Genomic DNA, 19,398 nt, shown 5'->3' with positions numbered 1-19,398 from the left:
TCCAGGACTTTTTTTAGAGTAACGTCTTCCGTACGTTCAAACAATGCAGACACATTTTTCACCTCTCAGAGGGGGCGTGTATGCAATACTACCAGGTACAGCACTGGCTTAGCTCTCAAAAATATGTCCAAGAGGCCAATTGACAGCTCACCCCCTTTAAAACGTTGGTTCGTAAATTTGAGGGGCCAATAAGATTGATCTCTAAAACCTACTGTTTTACAACACTCACAACGACCCACAACCCATGGCTACCAGACACGCTGGGCATTAGACCTGGAAAAGAATATTCCCTCAGAGGGGTGGGCATCTCCAGGGTGTACCGGAGTACATTGCAGCGCAAATCATCATACAAATTGATGACACGGTGGTACTACACCCCAACCCGCCTCCATCAAATGTTCCCAAACTATCCCTCGACCTGCTGGCGATGAATGAGTGATAGAGGGGCCTGTCTGCACATTTGGTGGTCCTGCCCTGGTCTCTCACCATTTTGGAAGGAGGTTCTCAGTCACATTAAAGAAGTGGTGGGTTTCCCAGTTCCTTTCTCCCAGGGAGTGGCGATTTTGGGCATCAAACCTAGCACTTTGAAAGCCATGTCAAATGTAGACTGGCACTTGATTCTCCATTTATTAGGAGCGGCCAGCCAGTCCATCGCCCTATATTGGAAGAAGCCGCACCCCTCCTCCTATTACCATTTGGTTTCTTCGGTTGTGGGATGTCTTGGCCTTCAAACTGCTTACAGCCCGCATTAACCATAGACACACACAATTTAAGCGCATTTGGCAGCCACTTATCCAGCACTTCTCCAGGACTGAACACTCCCGATTGGTAACTCCCAAACTACGAGCTCTCCAGCTGTTTGAGGACTTGTTGGAGCCTTTCTCTAGAGGACGTAAGCCGGAATCCCCAGAAAGATCCCCCTGAAACAAAATACAGGACCCCCCACTCCTTGCATCCCTTTGAACCCCCTACAGGCCCCATACCGGGCTCTAGCTTCCAACAGCACATCTGAGCTCTGTCCCCTCCCCGTTTGAGGGAAGCTCACTCTGATTGTTTCCCCTCATTTGTTCTTTCCTCTTGGGTTTCTTCTTTTTCCATTTCTTTGTTGTGTGTCATTGTTTCTATAAACGTGGAGATAGTTCTCTACTATTTTCACAGTTTAAGGCGTTTTTTTCTTTTAATGATGTGAAGGTCTTACCTTTGTTAAGGCCAAGCTTAACATGTTTCTAATGTATGTATGGCTGTGTTAACGATGCCCTTTCCCACAGGATGACCGTACCCTGGAATGGCTTTCGACCCCTAGTTTTCTCCATATTTACTCCCTTGGGCCTAGGAATAATGCTATGTTGATTAAGGTTTGGGAGGATAGCACGCTTTGTATTTCTCCACTTTGCCACACTTTGGGAGGGAGGGATTGATACTCTGCTGCATAGTCCGGCCTATGCCTCTGGTGGGTTGACTTTCTCCTGATGTTTTGATGTGCAGCTCGGGTGAGGATATTATTTTGCGGTTTCTCTTACTGCGACACGTGTCCTCCACTTGTTTGGCCTTTGTTTGTGCTTTACTTTCAATAAACAGACTTTACAACAAATTTTCAAAGGTCAGTTGGAGAGGGAAAAGTAGAACTAGTTTGCCTTAAAAAGACAAAACAATGGTTGTCTGTGAGACAACCACTGTTCCAATGAGATGAGTTGTAACACCGCATCATGTAAATATAGGGCTGATGATGGGAAAATTAAAGTACTGAACATTATTATGTGATTTTAGCATTGCACATTTAAGGAAAAGATACATGTAAAGGGAGTCTTGTTGTCTGGCCAGGGACACCTCAATATTTGTTGGGGATGATAAATCAATACATATCTTTTCTTTCTCACAAGCTCTCTCTCTCTGCAGACCTATCTTTTACTCTCTATCTCCATCTAAAAAATATGCGCTGGTAGGATGTAAAATACTCGTGCAGAACAGAAGTATATCCAAGAACTTTAGACAGTAAGAACGCTTTATTGCCACAAATACCATAATCCAAGAATCTGCAGCTCTTTAGAAGTCATAATAGGTAACTTATATTGGACTCTAAAGACTACAGGTAGCAAGAGCACATTGTGGAGGTAAACTGACAATCAGCTGCATTCTGCGCACATGCATTCCTGCAAATAGATTGTGTGATCTAAGTAAGTTAATATTCAAATAATTTGAGGCCCCGCTCATAGAAGCAGAAACAAACTTCTGAACACTCTTAGATAATACATGCCATTCTCGAGCACACATTGGTTGACCACATCAACTGGGTCTCCATCTCACTGCACTGGGGCCAAACTTAAGCTTGATATATTTTCAATCAATCCATTTGTAGAGCGCACTACTCACCCGTGAGGCCGTCAATACTTTGTGGAGGTTAGATTTGGCGGTGGTGGGGGCCTTGGTGAGGGAGAGGATCAGCTGGGTGTCGTCAGCGTTTGAGATGATGTTGAGGTCGTGCGATCGGACGATGTTGGCGAGCGGTGCCATGTAGACGTTGAAGAGTGTCAGGCTGAGGGACGATCCTTGGGGTACGTCGCAGATGATCTTGGCGTCTTTAGAATGGAATGGGAGGAGGCGAACACTCTGGGTTCTACCGGTGAGGAAGGAGGTGGTCCAGTCCAGGGCTTTGTCCCGGATCCCTGCGTTGTGGAGGCGTGTGCGGAGGGTGTGGTGGCAGACTGTGTCGAAGGCGGCCGAAAGGTCCAGGAGGATGAGGGCTGCGGTTTCTCCGTTGTCCAGCATGGCCCCGATGTCGTCGGTGGCGGCGATGAGGGTTGTTTCGGTGCTGTGGTTGCTGCAGCATCCAGATTGGGATGAGTCCAGGATGTTGTTCTCTTCGAGGAAGGAGGTCAGTTGCCTGTTGACAATCTTCTCGATGACTTTCACCGGGAACGGGAGTAGGGAGATGGGCCGGAAGTTCTTGAGGTGCTTGGGGTCTGCCTTGGGTTTTTTGATTAAGGCGTTGATCTCGGCGTGCTTCCAGCTCTCCCGGAAGGTGGCGGTCTCGAAGAAGCTGTTGATAATCTTGCGCAGATGGGATGCAATGGTGGAGCTTGCTTTGTTGAAGATGTGGTGCGGGCAGGGGTCAGATGGTGAGCCGGCATGGATGGTGTTCATGATTTTGATGGTGTCTTTGACGTGGGTCCAGGAAAGCAGGGGGTCGATGTGGCTAGTGGGCGGTGAGTCTGAGGTGTCGGTGTCTGTCGGGGGGGCCTGGTTGTTGAAGCTGTCGTGGAAGAAGGTGGCTAGGGAGTCGCAGAGGTCTTGTGATGGCGGGATGTCGTCGGAGTTGGAGCTGGGGTTGGAGAGTTCCTTCACGATGTTGAAGAGCTCTTTGCTGTTGTGTGTTGTTGTTGTCGATGCGCTCTTTGAAGGTCCATTTGGCGTTTCGGATGAGTTGGTGGTGTCTGCGAATGGCACTCTTGAAGGCTGTGTTGCTGTCAGGTGTCTGTTCGTGGTGCCACTTCTTCTCAAGCCTACGGCAGGCCTGCTTGGATGCCTGGAGGTCAGCGGTGAACCAGATGGCTTTTCTGTCGGTGCATCTGTTCGAGGGTTTCTTGGTCGGGGCGAGAGTGTTGGCGCAGTCGTCGATCCATTGCCTTAGGTTTGTTGGTGGCGGAGTCGGTGTCGGTAGTGGTGGGTTTCGGGCAAGGGTGGTGACCTGCTGGTCTTCGGTGACTTTGCTCCAGCTGCGGCAGGGGGCCCGTTGTGAGAGGTGGTGCGTGGTAGGCTTCTCGAAGGTGAAGTGGATGCAGCGGTGGTCGGTCCAGTGGAGTTCGGTGGTGTGGCTGAAGGCGACGTGGTTGCTGGCCGAGAAGATGGGGTCGAGCGTGTGTCCGGCGGAGTGGGTGGGAGTCGTGACGAGCTGTTTGAGTCCAAGGTTGTCGAGCAGGGTGGTGGAGTTACTGTTGTTGGTGTTCTCGAGGTGGAAGTTCAGGTCTCCGAGGAGGATGTAGTCCGTGGACGCAAGGGCGTGTGTGCTGACGAAGTCTGCGATGGAGTCGCAGAACTGTGGCCAGGGGGTCTGTAGATGAGGGTTCCTCTGAGGGTGGTGTTGGGGTTGGTGTGGATCTGGAAGTGCAGGTGTTCGGCGGCACAGAGGGTGTCGTCGGTATTGGTCGAGATTCTGAGGGTGTTTCTGTGGACGATGGCGATTCCTCCTCCTGCTCTGTTGGTGCGGTCCCTGCGGGTGATCTTATAGCCGTCAGGAATGGCTATGGCGATGTCGGGTGCCGAGGAGGGGTTCAACCAGGTCTCTGTCAGGAAGGCGATGTACTGGAGGAGGAGTCGAGTAGGTCCCAGAGTTTGATGGTGAGCTTGCGGGCGGAGCGGGTGTTGAGTAGTATGCATCGGAGGTTGTTGCGTCCTACCCCAGTGGACTTAGTGGTGGCTTGGAGGCTGGTGTAGCTGCAGTTCCGGCAGGAGAAGGGTCCTTGGGTGCGCTTCGGGGTGGCCCGGAAGCAGGTGTGTGTGATCGGCCAGCATTGAGTGCTGGCATCGTAGCGACATCGGGTGTCGTGGCGTTCGCGGGGGCCAGGGGGGTCTGGCGCTGGGCGCGGTCCAGGCGCAGTCGGGCTTGCCTTAGGCACACCTTCGGCGTGCCAGTGGCGCGTCCGCTGCGTGGCCGTGCAGCGGCCGCCATATGGACGGGAGGTGGGAGGGAGGAGCAGCGGGAAGAATGGACGATCGGGGGGCGGGGCCACAGGGGACGCAGGGGCAGGAACAGGAGTGCCGAGCGGGCAAAAATTTGCAGAAGGGCACAAAATGGTACAAAAAGGAATACGGGAGGAATAAAAACAGAATTACAGCGCAGAACAGAAGCAAAACACAGCGGGGCAGACAGGAAAAAATAAAGGGCAGAGCGAGCGCATAGAAAACCTACAGCCTACCACTGGCCACCAGGGATGAGGTGCAGGTGGTAGCCTGCGGGTGGAGGAGGGTCTCGAACTTGCAGCAGAAGCGGCAGCAGCGAGCTCAGGGACACGGGCACACAGGTGGTGCTGTGCGATGTAGGGAGCGACCTGCCTGGTACAGGGTCAAGGGTCGCATATTCATATGCCTTGAAAAACTGCATACAAAGCCTTTCACCTAAGTTCTAAAATCTTCTTTATATTTTTATATTAGATATTTATTTTGGCACAGTTTGAATAAAAACAACTTCTTTTCAAGCTGGGAAATTTTTAGCTGCCTGGCAGATGTCCAGAACAGGAGCCATACGTGCCAACGCGGTGATAACAGCTTTCAGGATCAAGTGGTGGTAGGCTGACTGGCTCGAGATAGGCTCAGGAAGGGTGCTGTGGCCCTGCTCTGTTTGAACTGCCACAGAGCGAAATCTGCCTCATCTCCAAAAGGCGAGTTCCGTCAAAGGGCAAGTCCATAAGGGACAAATGGATATCACCTCGCCTGAAAACCCCGTTGACCGCAGCCAATCATGGCAAGAAATGGCATTACTGGTGCCAACGACTTGCCCAATCGAATTGTGAATGTGGCCACATCACAACCGTCCTGTATGGCTTGGGTCAGGACACGTCAAAGGTTTTTCAGGACACCTGGGAGGACTTGATCCAAGGATCCCAAAGAGCATAGAAATAGCAGTCTAGCAGACAACTGACAATGACAGACCTCAAGGCCAAAGTGGTGGAAGAAAACACCCTTTTCTCAAAATTATCTACTCTTTTGTGCTCCCTATCATGGCCAGTAGTAAAAAAAGTATTTGGGTGTGTCCAACTGGAAGATGCCTGCATCACTCAGCTCTCAGGAGAGGGGTGTTGAGACAAAAATGTAGGGTCACTCGGGCCAGAATAGTGGTGTCTTGCAATTTGGTGATCTACTGGGGGGTTCGAGTAAGTTTTTGCCCTGACCCAAATGAGAGTATCAACTAGTGCCTCATTAAAAGGTAGTAGAGGCTCAGCAGTGGTTTGTCCTGGCTGCAAAATTTAGTTCAAGGCATTGGGTTTGACCACTAAGGTCGGGCACTGTAGTTCGAGCACTTCGGCTGCACTCCACATGACCACTGCAAAGCAAGCACTCTCTTCAATAGCAGGACCTAGAGTGTGAGAAGTCCATAATCAGGAGAGGTGTCAGGGCCAATGGCCTGTCGGATGTGCTCATTCCGATTCACTCCATAGTAGGGTTGGTCAATTTCATCCACTGCATTTTATTTGTTGTCAGAATCTGTTCCAAGAAAAGGAATGCAATGTGTGGGGTCTTCCTTGTGGAGGTAGGATTTCAAGCGCAGGTTATGGTATGGTGAAAACGGAGAGTGGCTACGGCCGAGGTCTTAGTGGCGCAGACTCAGCACTAGCGAGAGCAATGGGCACCTCGTTCTCTGGTGGAGATGGAATCTTCATTGGCGTTGATGCTCAGGGAACCTGAATAGATCGTGAAGTCGAAAGTAGAGTCGCTACAGGAGCAGGAAGGAGACTGTGGGTGTATGAGAGGGTCCAACTATGACCGACTGCGAACCTGCTTGAGGTATCAGACAGAGTCCCTGTCGGCTACTTAGGGCTCGCAGGTGCACCAAAGGGAGTTGAAAAGAGGTCAGAGAGCCAGAGAATGGCCTCAGGGAACTCATGGATCTGCCTCAGTGTCGCAGACAGCCCCGGAGAGTCTGGTTGTGCCGGAACAAGTTGCGGAATTCGTTCAGAAATCGAACGGCTTTGGGAGCGAGATCGGGAGGAATGGGTACTCGGGCCTTCTAAGGAGTGCAAGAGTGATGGGAAGGGGCAGAGTCATGCTTATATATTTTTTTTCACCTATCCGAAGATTTGGAAACCAACGATGAACAAACTCTGGATTGACTGATGCAACTTCAGAACCAGGAATGGGACTGAGACCGACCTGTGGACTTGGACCGATCTCGAAGGAGTCTTGCGATGCTTGATGATAGAGTTTCACCTCGCAATCCTGTATGGCCTTCAGGTTCATCAATGAGCAGTCACTGCAGGCCTTCGAGACTTGATTCAACTACAGGAAAATCTGATGAGGATCTGACAGATATTTGCTAGCTAGTCATGTCATTGGTGAAAACCATCCACGTTGATTTTTTAATAGCTTTCCCAGAGTTACAATAGGGTCAGCATCATCGAAAATCAAGCTGTACATGCATTTCCTTCCCATATTCAATGGTATACTTCATGAAACATGGTGGTAGACACCTTAGTTCTTTTCTCTCTGGCTTTAAAATAATACAGTTGAAAGGGTAATACCATTAACGTATGCACTAAAGAGTTATTATACAAGTATTATGTGCTTATTCTGATGTCGACATCTAATTCCCTCAGGATTGTGCACTAATTCAACCAAAGATATTTTCAAGTGGGATTTTCCAAATTGACCTCATTGCCCTACTCTATATCTCCTCTGCTATCCAATGACAGCTGTCTGGAACACCTTTAAGGCAATCAGTATTTTGCCTTCTTATCATATCAGAGATACAAAAAACAGGGTTTGGCTCTAATGCAGCAAGGACAGGCCTACTGTACTTAAATAACAAAAAAGAGCGCCAGTGCTGCAAATAACTTCGAAATCTGTTTCTGGTGCATTGAACAGAACAAATGCCACCACAACCACTTTTTCCGTTGGATCTAATTCACAGCTTTTTTTTAAACAATTACATTAAATTCCTAACAAAACCACAATTTATTGCCTGTAGCTCTGAAATTTTTAAATGTTCTTTAACAAGTAAGACAACCCACCCTTTACCCTTTTCTCATTCTTAAAAGACTCAACTAAACTAGCAACTCTCATACTCTTGTGCACACTCTCAACAGGCGAATCACTCTGTCATATATCCAAACTCACTAAACAACTCACAAACCTCTTCACTACCAGTCATACACCCACCCAAACCTGCTCCTACAGATAATTTCTCTGAGAACACACTTTGTACACAAAGCTTAGTACAAAAAGCTTAATAAAACAAGCATTTACAATGCAATGGTCTCGGCAATATTATAGGTAGAGCTATTGGTATTGCTCATTATTTTTTTAATCATTTTTGTATCCCTAAATAAATGGCATTGTCATTTCTATTGGCATTAACTTTTTTTTTGCATATGTGATACCTATTGCATTAGCAGAGAGAGAGTGAGGTATTGAAATAGAGAGTGAGGTAGTGAGAGAGAGTGAGGTAGATAGAGAGTGAGGTAGTGAGATAGAGAGTGAGGTAGTGAAAGAGTGAGGTAGTGAGGGAGAGGGATGTTGTGAGGTAGTGATATATAAGCATAGAGTGATGTTGTGATGTAGTGAGATAGAGAGAGAGAGGTAGTGAAAGAGAGAGTGAAAGTGAGTTAGTGAGATAGAAAGAGTGAGGTAGTGAGATAGAGTGATTGAGGTAGTGAGTGAGAGAGAGTGAAGTTGTGATGTTTTGAGAGAGAGAAGTTGTGAGATAGTGAGGTAGTGAGATAGAGTGGAGTAGTGAGGTAGAGAGAGTTATGTAGTGAGAGAGTGAGGTAGTGAAACAGTGATGTAGTGAGGGAGAGGGATGTTGTGAGGTAGTCTCTTGTGCATGTTGTGTTTTAATCCTGGCTTAGTTTGTAGTTGCGAGTGACCTGTAGTTGCAATCTTACAGTATGAATGATATTATAAATGCCTTCCTTCTCACATTGCATCATTCGGACATGTTGGGGCAGTGATGCAGCACCGCTCCACATTTTCTTACAATCCTAATTGCAGGTGTATTCTAAAGGTATTGACTCCTCAGATTCAAAAGAATGGATCATGTTGGCAAAGATGCAAAATGTGGCTCAAAAGCATTTCAAAACAGCAGATGATTTGGAAATTGGGAAACAGGATGTCAGTTTGATATCTTTTGGGAAACGTCTTTATTCTCCGTCTTGCTCTGCTGTACATGTGTCAACCTTCTCCTTGTTCAGAGGGTGTGTGGATCTGGGGGATATTTCTTAGCTCAGTGGCCTAATGCACCTGATGCACAGAGAGGCCTGACACCACCCTGTAATGGGTTTGGACACAAGCAGGGCTCACTCAGCAGCTCATCTTTCCAAGGTGCTTATGTTGAGTACCTGGTGGCAGCAACGATGCTTCAAGAGAGTTCTTTTGAACAATAGATTTTTAAATTGTTCCTTACTCCCCTTCGGTAAACTGTTTACTATAGTCATGGGATTTTGATTAAAGGTGATTCTACTTTCAGAGGTTTCTTGTCTTTGTTTCTGTTTGGTGCTCTAGGCCTGTACTATCATGACAATTGTTTCCCAGTGCACCTACACATTTCCTTCAATTGCACCGTGAGTGTTTTGGATTTATGAATCCGCTGAGATAATGGTTGTATAGCTAAAGTGTGTGTTCCTAGAGAGTAGTGTGTGAAAATCTGAACTTCAGTTTTTTGCTGAGTTGTAGATCACTTGTGTTTTTTAAAATTTCTTTATTTTTTTTAAAGACATGTGTACATGCCTGCATTCATATGATTGCTACGGCTGCATTGGCATAGCCAATAGGTCTCGCCTTTTGGACCTTATAAGTGTTTAGTTATCCAGCACTATATCCTTGGTGCAACAACATCAAGTGTTGCATGGCTAAACACTTGTAAGGTCCCAAAGGTGAGACCTATTGGCTATGCCAATGCTTGTTTAGGACTTGTGCCCTGGTTATGAGAAGGGAAAATTGCATTAGAACAACCAGGTCCGCAGTGTTTTAAGTGGGATTAAAAAAATGGACGCCTCTCAAGGGGGCACGGCCTATGTAAATCGGGGAAAAAGCAAACACTCCTATGTAAGGCCAGATTAAGTCAAGTATGTGAAACGCACGCAGGAACAACATCGCTGACATGCGTGATCTTAACCGGTTTTACAGCCATTGTTCAGAAACTGATTAGTGTTTTTCCTGTAAAGCTCAGAACGTGAATATAGCGCCTAATCAGGACCTGTTTCAAGGTCGGTTTTAATTACGGAAAAGTCTGAGACCTGGAGGAACCCGGCCTACTTAAAGCCCCGAGGGCAGATTTTTTAAAAGCAATGGACACGAAACGAGAGATGCAGGTTACACTGTTGGCGGTCGATGAGAGATGCGAGGGCGGAGCCCAGTTTCTTATCTTGGCGACATCTTGTCATCTAGGACTTTGCTTCACTGTGTCCGCCTCCGTTTCTAACTCGCCAAGAGGGGGGTGGGGGGGTAATAGATACGGAAGGTGACAGTCAACGTTTAATGGACAGAAGCAAGGAGACCTGCCAGGCACTTTTATACAAATATATATACACCTACACTTTAGATTATTGGTTTACGTCTTTTTACAACAACATATGTGTATATTTACTTGTTAGACGCCGATTAACGAGGACACCCCTCAAATGGATTTAAAGATAATTTACTTTCATTCAGGAACTAGCATTTTATAAAGTGAAATCGGATCGGTACCTACGGAGAATGCGTTATTTCTGTTTGATTATTTAGATATGAGCTGTGCAGATAAAGCTGAAAGGAATACACAGGTACCAGGGTAGGGTCGCTTTTAATTGTATCACAGTGTAGCCCGGCGCCACTTTCCTGCGCAGTTCTCCAAGCACTCACTGTACACTGGTCGTGGCGCCCCTCTACCGTGAACACCAGTGCGAACCACATCCATTCTAGAAAAGGAGGGACTGCTTCTGGGAGGAAGGGCGCAGGCTCTCCCTCCCGTTAGAGGAGTACTCTCCTCTCGTTTTCTGTTCCAGGCCGCTGCAAAGCACTAACGGCGAGGAGAGGAAACAAACAAATTGCGGACATAATTTTAAGTGAAAATAGTTTACCTAGAAACGAGACGAGTGACAAGACGAAAAATCCACGCATACCCGTCGAACGTACAAAGCCATGGCAAACAACAACACAAGGCAAGCAGGAACAAACACGTCAACACACGGGTCCCAGCAACACCATTATCAATGACAAGTCAGAGCAACACGCATCGCGCAAAAGTGAAACCGCAATGCACAAGTAAACAGACGGCTGACTTTGCTAAAGCCGAATGGAAAGAGAAAAGCAAAACGATCATCGGTGGCTGACGAGACAAACAAACAAGGAAAATGCCTTACAAATAACGCACAACAGCAAAAAAAAAGATCCTCACAGCCAGAGAACAATCGTCACAGCCAGAGAACAGCAAAACAATGGCGGCTGGAAGAATCGTAACTTTTTCGGATTCGGGGGCGTGTTCCTGCTGTTCTAAAAGGGCGTGGCTAAAAAGTGGAAAGAACAGCAAGGAACACGCCCCCGAATCTGAAAAAGACGGAGCCTATTTGGAGGGACGGCTCTCTCCTCCAATGGCGGGCCTCCGTTTAGGAAGCCAGCCAATGGAGGAGAAGCAAAAAGAGAGGCGGGCTAAATAGCCACTCTAGGAAACATTAAATCTTCCGACTTCCGGTTCTGCCTTCGGCAGACCGGTAGTCCTCGACCTAAAAAACCAGCAAAGGCTATCAAAACACGTATACAATACTCAATTGCCAAAATCTACAAATTTTTCATTTGATTAGCCTAAACGCCATGGTCTATGCGTTTCGAATCCCTCCGTGTAAGGGGATTCTCCTCAGGACCAGAATAGATGTAAAACATGAAAAAGGAATAACCTTGTCTTAATCAGTGACCTCAAAAAAGCGCCCTCACTCATTATTGCTCCTGTGCACAAAAGCTCTTACCTTCTATACCACTCAAACATCAATCGTTCTCTTAATCAACTGTCAATCCTAAAAAGAGTAAATGAAGATGTCACTGATCTGTCGTTTTAATCAGAAAAGAATGAGGAGATGTAATACTTATTATCAAAAACTTCTTACTTGTGACTGCACGAGAAAGGGCATGGAGCCGGTGGCGGTTCCAAACACTTGCTACATGGCTGGAAAAACATATCTAGTTTTAGAAAGACGGGGATCTAAATCATTTCTGTCTGCGACACTCGACCGTGCAGGTTACTGATCGTACCTGATTGGATGTTTTTTCAAATGAATACACCAGCTGTGCGGGCACACTTGTCGGCGGTACACTGGAAAGAAACGAGTTTTAGTTGAAATGTTAGCATTTTAGTGTATCCGGTTACGCCGCGATTCAAACGAGTGAAAATCGCGTCATGTTTATCTCAAAGGCAGCCTGTTGAGCATAACTTTCATGCGTTATGAAGCTCCTCTTACCTTCGAATTTTTAATTCAATTTCTTCACAGGGGAAACTTCCTATTTGTTCTGTGTCCGAAAATTGTTTGACCGGACGCACACTATCTCGTCATTAAAGTGTGTCTCAACGATGACGTCATCGCTCATGGGCCTCTGGGAATTGTAGTTATCAATATCTCCGCACTCAGCCAAAACGGAACCTTTTATTCTATTCATTGCAGCCTGTCTTTTCCATTTTCTGAAGTCAATTCTCCTTTAGAATTTCAAATGATGGCTGTATGTGTTTACATCTCGTTATACTGAAGGAAAAAGAAGTGTGACTCCATATCAAGATTTTTGCAATATAGGATTTATAGCCTCAGGGTGTTTGCGATCCTATTGTTTGTTAGATGTTTCAATAAATCAGACCTTGCCCTGCCAATTAGCCTGTAGAGGTCGGCCGACCTACTACAACAATTGCCTCATTTGTCACATCTTCATAGCTCTGCATGTTGGTTAAGTGACAGAAGATTACAATTTGAAAATCTCTGAAATCTCATTGAGCCCATCGACCGCTGTGTTGAATCGGATGATCAACATTGCCTCTCTCTTTGTTAATTTTGCATCCAGATCTCCAACTCTGCAATCTTGTTCGACTTTAGAAATCACAGTCCATCTTAAGTCTCTTTCAGTATGTGTGTGTCCGTGCCAGTGACTGACTAGGGGTGCAGTTTACACGTTTTTCCTATTTCTGGATTTATGTTGTGAAATCCTCTGACGGATTTCCTGGTTGGTTTTACCTATGTATAGCTTTTTGCCCAGGCACAAAATCACACAAACTACATATTTGGACTTAGTTAGTGAAAACTTCGTGTTTCCAATGAATGTCATTGTGTGTCAACAACTCTCCCTCCATTCTTGATTCGCAACAAATGCATGTCCCGCATTTGTGATGACCACTTACCGGCGGTAGTCCCACGTAATCTCGCAAAGTGGTTATTTTTGATTTTGGTAATGCTGCTCTAACAATCTGATTGCATTCAAGAAAGATAGAAGTATTGCCAAACAGTGGAAATTCTGTTAAAGACTTATTAAGATTTTTCACTAAGTGCCAATTCCGGAAGATTACTTTCTTTAGCCAGTTTGACGTGGGGCAATATGTTGACACACATACTATTCTATCCATCTGAGATTTCTCATTTTTCTCGAGTAGGGTCTCACGAGGAGTCCACCATGCTCTCTTCATTGCTGTTTTTAGGAGTTTGTTAGGATACCCACGATCTAACAGTTTTTCTCTCAGATTATTTGCATGAGATATATACTCGTCTTTGAAGGAACGATTCCGTCTTATCCTTAAAAATTGCCCAAATGGCAAATGTTCTTTCAGGCTCCGTGGAGGATTGCTGGAAAAATGAAGGGCTCTATTCCTATCAGTTTTTTTCTTGTAAAGTGTCGTCACCAACTGTCCTTCAGACACATACACCTCGACATCCAAGAATGACATTTTGTGTTTTGAATAATTCATACTGAATTTTATGTCGACTGTTCTGTTGATCCAATCGTGGAAGGAATGTAGCTCTTCCTCTCCCCTCCTGTCCATACCATGAAAATATCATCGATGTAGCGGATCCAACTTCCAATCAGCTGTCTGAAGGGGTTGTTATAAATGAATTTGTCTTCATATTTGGACATAAACAGGACTGCTAGCTCTGGGGCAAATGGACGACCCATGGCTACTCCTTTAATCTGGTAGTAAAATTCATCTTTGAAGTAGTTCTTTTTTAGAGCAAACTTCGCAAGTTCCATAATAAATTCCGTTGGAATTTTCGCTGGTTTCGTTCTACTATCTAGGAATGAGGCTAGTACTGCCAGTCCTTCGTCCTGTGGTATCTGGGTATATAAAGATACCACATCCAAACTCACTAGAAAGTTGTTTTCTTCTACAAAAGCCATCTGCTCTAATTTATTAATGAAGTCCGTGGTGTCTTGTATAAATGATTTCACTTCAGCCATAATCCACGAATTTTGAAATAGATTCTAACAAAGATTCACATCCAGAGACTATTGGTCTCCCTGGCGGATGGTTTTCATCCTTGTGTACCTTAGGAAGTACATAACAAATTGGTATTCTTGGATGTTTGTTTTGTAGGTAAACAAATCCCTTTTTCCCTAGAAAGCCTTGGTCATGTCCATTTTTTAAGGTCTTAAAAAGTTGCCCTTGTAGTTCCCAAGTGGGATCTGTTGAGATTTTCTTATAGCACTCGCTATCGCAAAGTTGTCTGTTCACTTCAGCGGTGTACTGGGGAATGCCCCACACCACGTTTGCACCGCCTTTATTGGCCTGTTTTATCGTTATTGTAGCGTCATTCTTTAAATTTGAGAGGGCCGCCTTTTGTGCTTGTGTGATATTTGGTTTCATGAAACTTTTTTTCTTTTTCTCGAATTCTGTAATTGCTGATAACACAGTTCTTTCAAACGTAATTACTTCCTTGGGAATTTTGCTAGATGGTGGACAGAACGTGGATTTTCTCCGCAGTACTGTTGTTTCGAAATTATCTACTATAGGTTGCTCACTAAAAAAAGTTGTTAGACGAATTTTCCTCCAGAATTTAATGAATTCTGTCTTCATTTGTACAAAATTGGTATTCCTTGACGGGACAAAAGTAGGACCCTTCTCCAAAATACTTAGCTCTGCGCTAGTCAAGACTTGATTTGATAGATTATAAATGGATGACTCTTTTAGTTTTTGTAATTCTGTCTCCTTGTAGACATCTCCCATGGCTGGTCGTTGTAATCATATTAGACTTGTGTTCCCTCAAAGGAAACTATGCTATTACCGTCCAAGATTTGATTTGAGTGGATTTTGGATTATAAATCGCAAAGTTAGCAAGAGGTGGTCTGGCGCTAATGTGGGAATTCAGACACTGGACCAGAAATAATTAATAATGTTAGGACTGTGGGAGGCACAGGATTAAAACAGAAAGGTTATTAGGGAGTTACAAAATCTTAAAAGATTGGGTTGACTACAAATCTCAAGAGGGAGGTTACTCCAAGCTTGCACCATGATAAATAAAATGATACATAAAAAGGCATATCCACCAAGTCTGGCCTCATGGAATTTGGGCATGACTACCCAGTTAGAAGGAGTGCAACAGTCTAGTGGGCCCATATCATATTAACACTGTAGCTATGTAGTTATGCTGATCCGTGGGATAAAATGACCTTGCGACAAAAACAGAGAGCCTTAAAGATATTTCTTTTCTGAACGAGGAGTCAACATAGAGTTTTGGGGTGAACTGGAATGCTGCCATATGTGGCTACTATTAGTCAAGCTGCAGCGTTCTGAATGAACTGCAGTCTGCGCATTAAGTAGACAGGGAGGCCTACAATAGTGCATTACAGTAGTCTGGCCTACTGATAATCAATGATTGAAATTGCATTTGCCTAGAGGTCGGTGGTACAACATTACAAATTTTCTGTAGTACCTTCATGGGAAAAAACACAAGTAGCTATGAGACATAAATAAGATCCAGAAAGTTTGTCCTCCCAGAACCAGCTACAGAATGATATTACAAACTTTCCCAAACCCTGCCTCAAAGGTGACTGGAAGGCCTTGGAACTGTGACAGAAAAAATCCTCAAAATCATAACCACACTGCATTTTAAAGAGCCTAGCCATTTCTTACCTTCAAAACGAGATTATATAGCCCACCTATTCATCGGAAATCCACATGACATCTTACTGCTTTCAAACCATCCTCTCATCCATAGGCAACACAACAATCACAAATGAGTATTTTCAAATTGCCACAGCCAGTACCTTTCCTTTTAAGAGGGTCTTGCTTCAGACTGGAGGGCCCTGTCTTCTAGCAAACCCTTTATACACTAGGCAGCATTCTCCTCCTTCAAAACAAGGACCTGGTTACTCTCCTTTCCAGCAGGGCAGTAGACCATGCACACACCTGTTTGCCAGCTGACAAACCAGGGTCAGTGACCTCACTCCTTTGGTACATACTGCTAAGCTTTAAAACTCTCTGCTGGTAAGAATCCACAATATCATAACCACCTAGCATTCAAAATTTCAGAATACCCGATTCTTCCTCAGTCTACTTACTCTAGCAAGTTCATTACATTTTGGTGTTTCTAAACCGCCCTCTTACACAGGGACAAAATAGATGTAGGAAAGGTACATATTAAAGGTGCAGGCAACACCAATTCTACCCAATAACTGATCTAAGGGCCAGTCTCTTTCCGTTTATAACCAATATGCGTTTATCCAGGTTTGGGAACCGGAAAAACATCTGGTTCATGCAGGGTAGGTATTATTCCCTGGCCCTGTGTGAATGTGTTAAGAAAACGTGTGAGCAGTCTCAATATTAGGCCCTCAAAGGATTTATGAAATAGTGCAATAAGCCTGCCTGGCCTACAGTTTTATATGGTTTCAGCGCATGCTGCCATAACTTTCTCTGCACATGTCGGTTTGTCAAGCTCAGCTATCTATATAATAGGGAGGTTAGACATTTGGATGAGTGAGATGTATACGTTCACTTCCTGTAATATTCAGCAGAGCGGCTGGAGCGGCCTGCTTCTTCATGTGGCACTGGGACCAAAGCTCTGTGATCGGACTGTGCAGCCTGACCACACCAAAGGCTTGAAAGTGCAGTCTCCCTGTGGCAAAGACGCTATCCAGCGTACGGTCAGATGCAGGGCCACTTTATGAGTGAAGGAGAGAAGACAATGGATTTCCTGAAATACACCCTGGCTGTACAACATATCTATGAGTTATTCATAGGGGTCAAAGGGAAATTTGCAAAACTGGGGCTGCAGTACTCCCAGCTTCTTCTAGGAAAACTGAAAATCATCGCAAATCAGCATACTGGAGACTGGCCAGGAAAATACTCCTCTACGCCAAAAGTCCTCCGCTCATCTGCTCAAAGTTCACCAAGTTGCCTTAACAGACACTGATGAAAGATGCTGCGGAATCGTACCATGCTAAGTAATGCCCCCTGAACAGATGAAGCTCAAAAGAAAGAAAAGCAGGGCTGCCAGTAGCTTCAGAGTTGCGCGACTCTAACCGTGGCAGTTCCCCAGAGTATTTTGCTTTAACAGATTCCGAAAATAAGTCCCTCAATTCACTCAAGAGCATGGGCTCTGGAGGGCTCGCCTCTGTTACACCTCAAACAGCAGATTACCTTGTATGAAAATTTGCTTTATACCTCACTTGTCATTTACCTTTTTGAAATTCTGAAATGTAAATGTCAAGTCACCCTTGAAAAGTGTCTGATTTTCTTATCGCACCATGTCACTGCTACAAAATGGTTGTTCTTCTTCTCTGCAGTACTGATAAGGTCCTCATCCTACTTCTGTGTGCTGAGTCGGACCAGGGCCAGTTTCAGGTATAATAATGTATCTCAAACCTTCAGTTTTGTCAGGCACCAACAATGGGCACTAAAGGCTCTTGTACATGTTCACCAGGCCCAGCCATATATATATTACAACATGCGGGCTGACTGTGAAGTTCTAGCCTCATTGGTGTGGATGTGTCACACCCTTCATCTACACTGGATCTTCGCCAGATCTGAAGAAAGCATCAATATTTTTTGCTGTAAGTTACAGTTTGGGCGGGTGGTTGCCATCTTTCAACCCAATGCTTGTGGATTTGAAATGGTTAAAAAGACAGGTTTCTTCATGAATACCAAATAGTACTAGTGGCATGGACTTGGGAGTGGGAAGAGGTAACGTATATTTGGCCAGCACATTGTTTTTTCACACTACCATTAGTTTCTATCTTTAATGGCTGGAAAGATCTATGAAGGAGACGCACAGTATCGGGATAAACAGATTGCATTTATTCAGGAATCTCACTAAACAGGTGTTATAGGTACCAAACTGCATGAAGATGGAAAGGACAGTGCTTATACACTGGGTATTCTGCATCTGCACATGAAGTGTGACTTGGGTCAAGCTGTGCGTTCCCTCCACACCTTTAGATACTAAACTAGATAGAAAGGGGGGTATGTACTAGCTGCAGGTAGGCTCAACAGTCCAGTCCTTTTGGGAAATATTTACTACTCCAACACAGATCAGCCATTATTCTTGTCAAAGCTGGCTATAGTCTTGGTGAAATGAGCATACACCACATGGAGAATAGAGGTGACTTTAACAGCATTCTCGAAGCAACTTCAGACAGATTAAACTCTTGATTGCCACATACTCCTACTATTCAGAATGCTGAATTAGTGCACAGTGGCTCTTTCACTCGTCATAGGCAGATTTCTCGAGGATAAGGAACTCAGAGAGTAAGGAATACTCTCTTCTTTTCAATCCCATGTGATCTCCACATCAGATTGAACGACATCCTTTCTACAACCTTGCTACAGCTGCTAATGTCACATTCTAAGTATACAGGGAAGACAGTTTCTGACCAAGACCCACTATTCTTTAAACTACATTGGGGGCAATCATCTTCTCAGTTCTGACCTGGAACCTCCAACACACTACCCCTGAAGATTCAGAGCTACACTGGAGGTTTCTAAGAAGCATTTTGTGAAACAAGTGGGACCAAACAAGGGTTCCCACCTCCTTAAGTTGCCTCTTCCCAAACACTTCAGTGTTTCTCCAGATGAAATTGAAACGGTGTTCGTCAAACATTACTTAAGCTCCATGGTCCCTTCTATTGGCGCCACTGACAACGTACATATGCAGTTGTCTTTTATCTAAGGATATCCAGGGAAACACTAATTATGCTTTTAGTGGTGACAGGGTCTGGACGGTGAATATGTTCACTTAAATGTTTTATCGCAGAAAGATAAATTAAAACTGCTCTTAGGGAATCTTTACTAGTAAAGCCCCTTTAAGAGAAAGAGCTCAAGGTGTATGTTCTTCCAAGCTAGTCACATCCAGTGATAAACTATACCCCCCTTACACCCAGCAGCTAATGTAGGTGCAACCACTGATAAATAAAAACAGATCAAATTGTATGTTCTGCAACTGATTATATATCCCATGTCAGCATGAAGAGACAGCGATTAGTGTTTGTATGATGCTCCCTCATGACCCTGTGACAGGGTTCAATTATGTGTTCTGCAACACCTGTCCCTTTTGATGCAGTGAAGGTCAACAATGGGTGTGCTCCGTTGGGCTTCGCCCCAAGAGACAGTATTGTGATCAGGGCAGGTTTTCAGCATGGCTGATTAGTTTTCTCCATTAACAATAGCCAACATGTTGGGGGCTTATGTTTTCCTTCTTTAGTAAACAGATACTGGGTCCACTGCTTGTGCCATTAGTCATGTCCCCCAATCCA

At 45.0% G+C, this 19,398-nt stretch overlaps 1 protein-coding gene across 5 annotated transcripts in view; it reads right to left on the bottom strand.

Annotated features, from left to right (window-relative positions):
* GGA3 (golgi associated, gamma adaptin ear containing, ARF binding protein 3) overlaps positions 1–19,398 on the bottom strand; it is a 730,897-nt gene that overhangs the window by 664,295 nt on the left and 47,204 nt on the right. The window lies entirely within an intron of this gene.

Source organism: Triturus cristatus, chromosome 7, assembly GCF_964204655.1.
Source record: "Triturus cristatus chromosome 7, aTriCri1.1, whole genome shotgun sequence".
NCBI classification, from domain to species: domain Eukaryota; kingdom Metazoa; phylum Chordata; class Amphibia; order Caudata; family Salamandridae; genus Triturus; species Triturus cristatus.
This window is presented reverse-complemented; position numbering and strand designations above follow the sequence as displayed.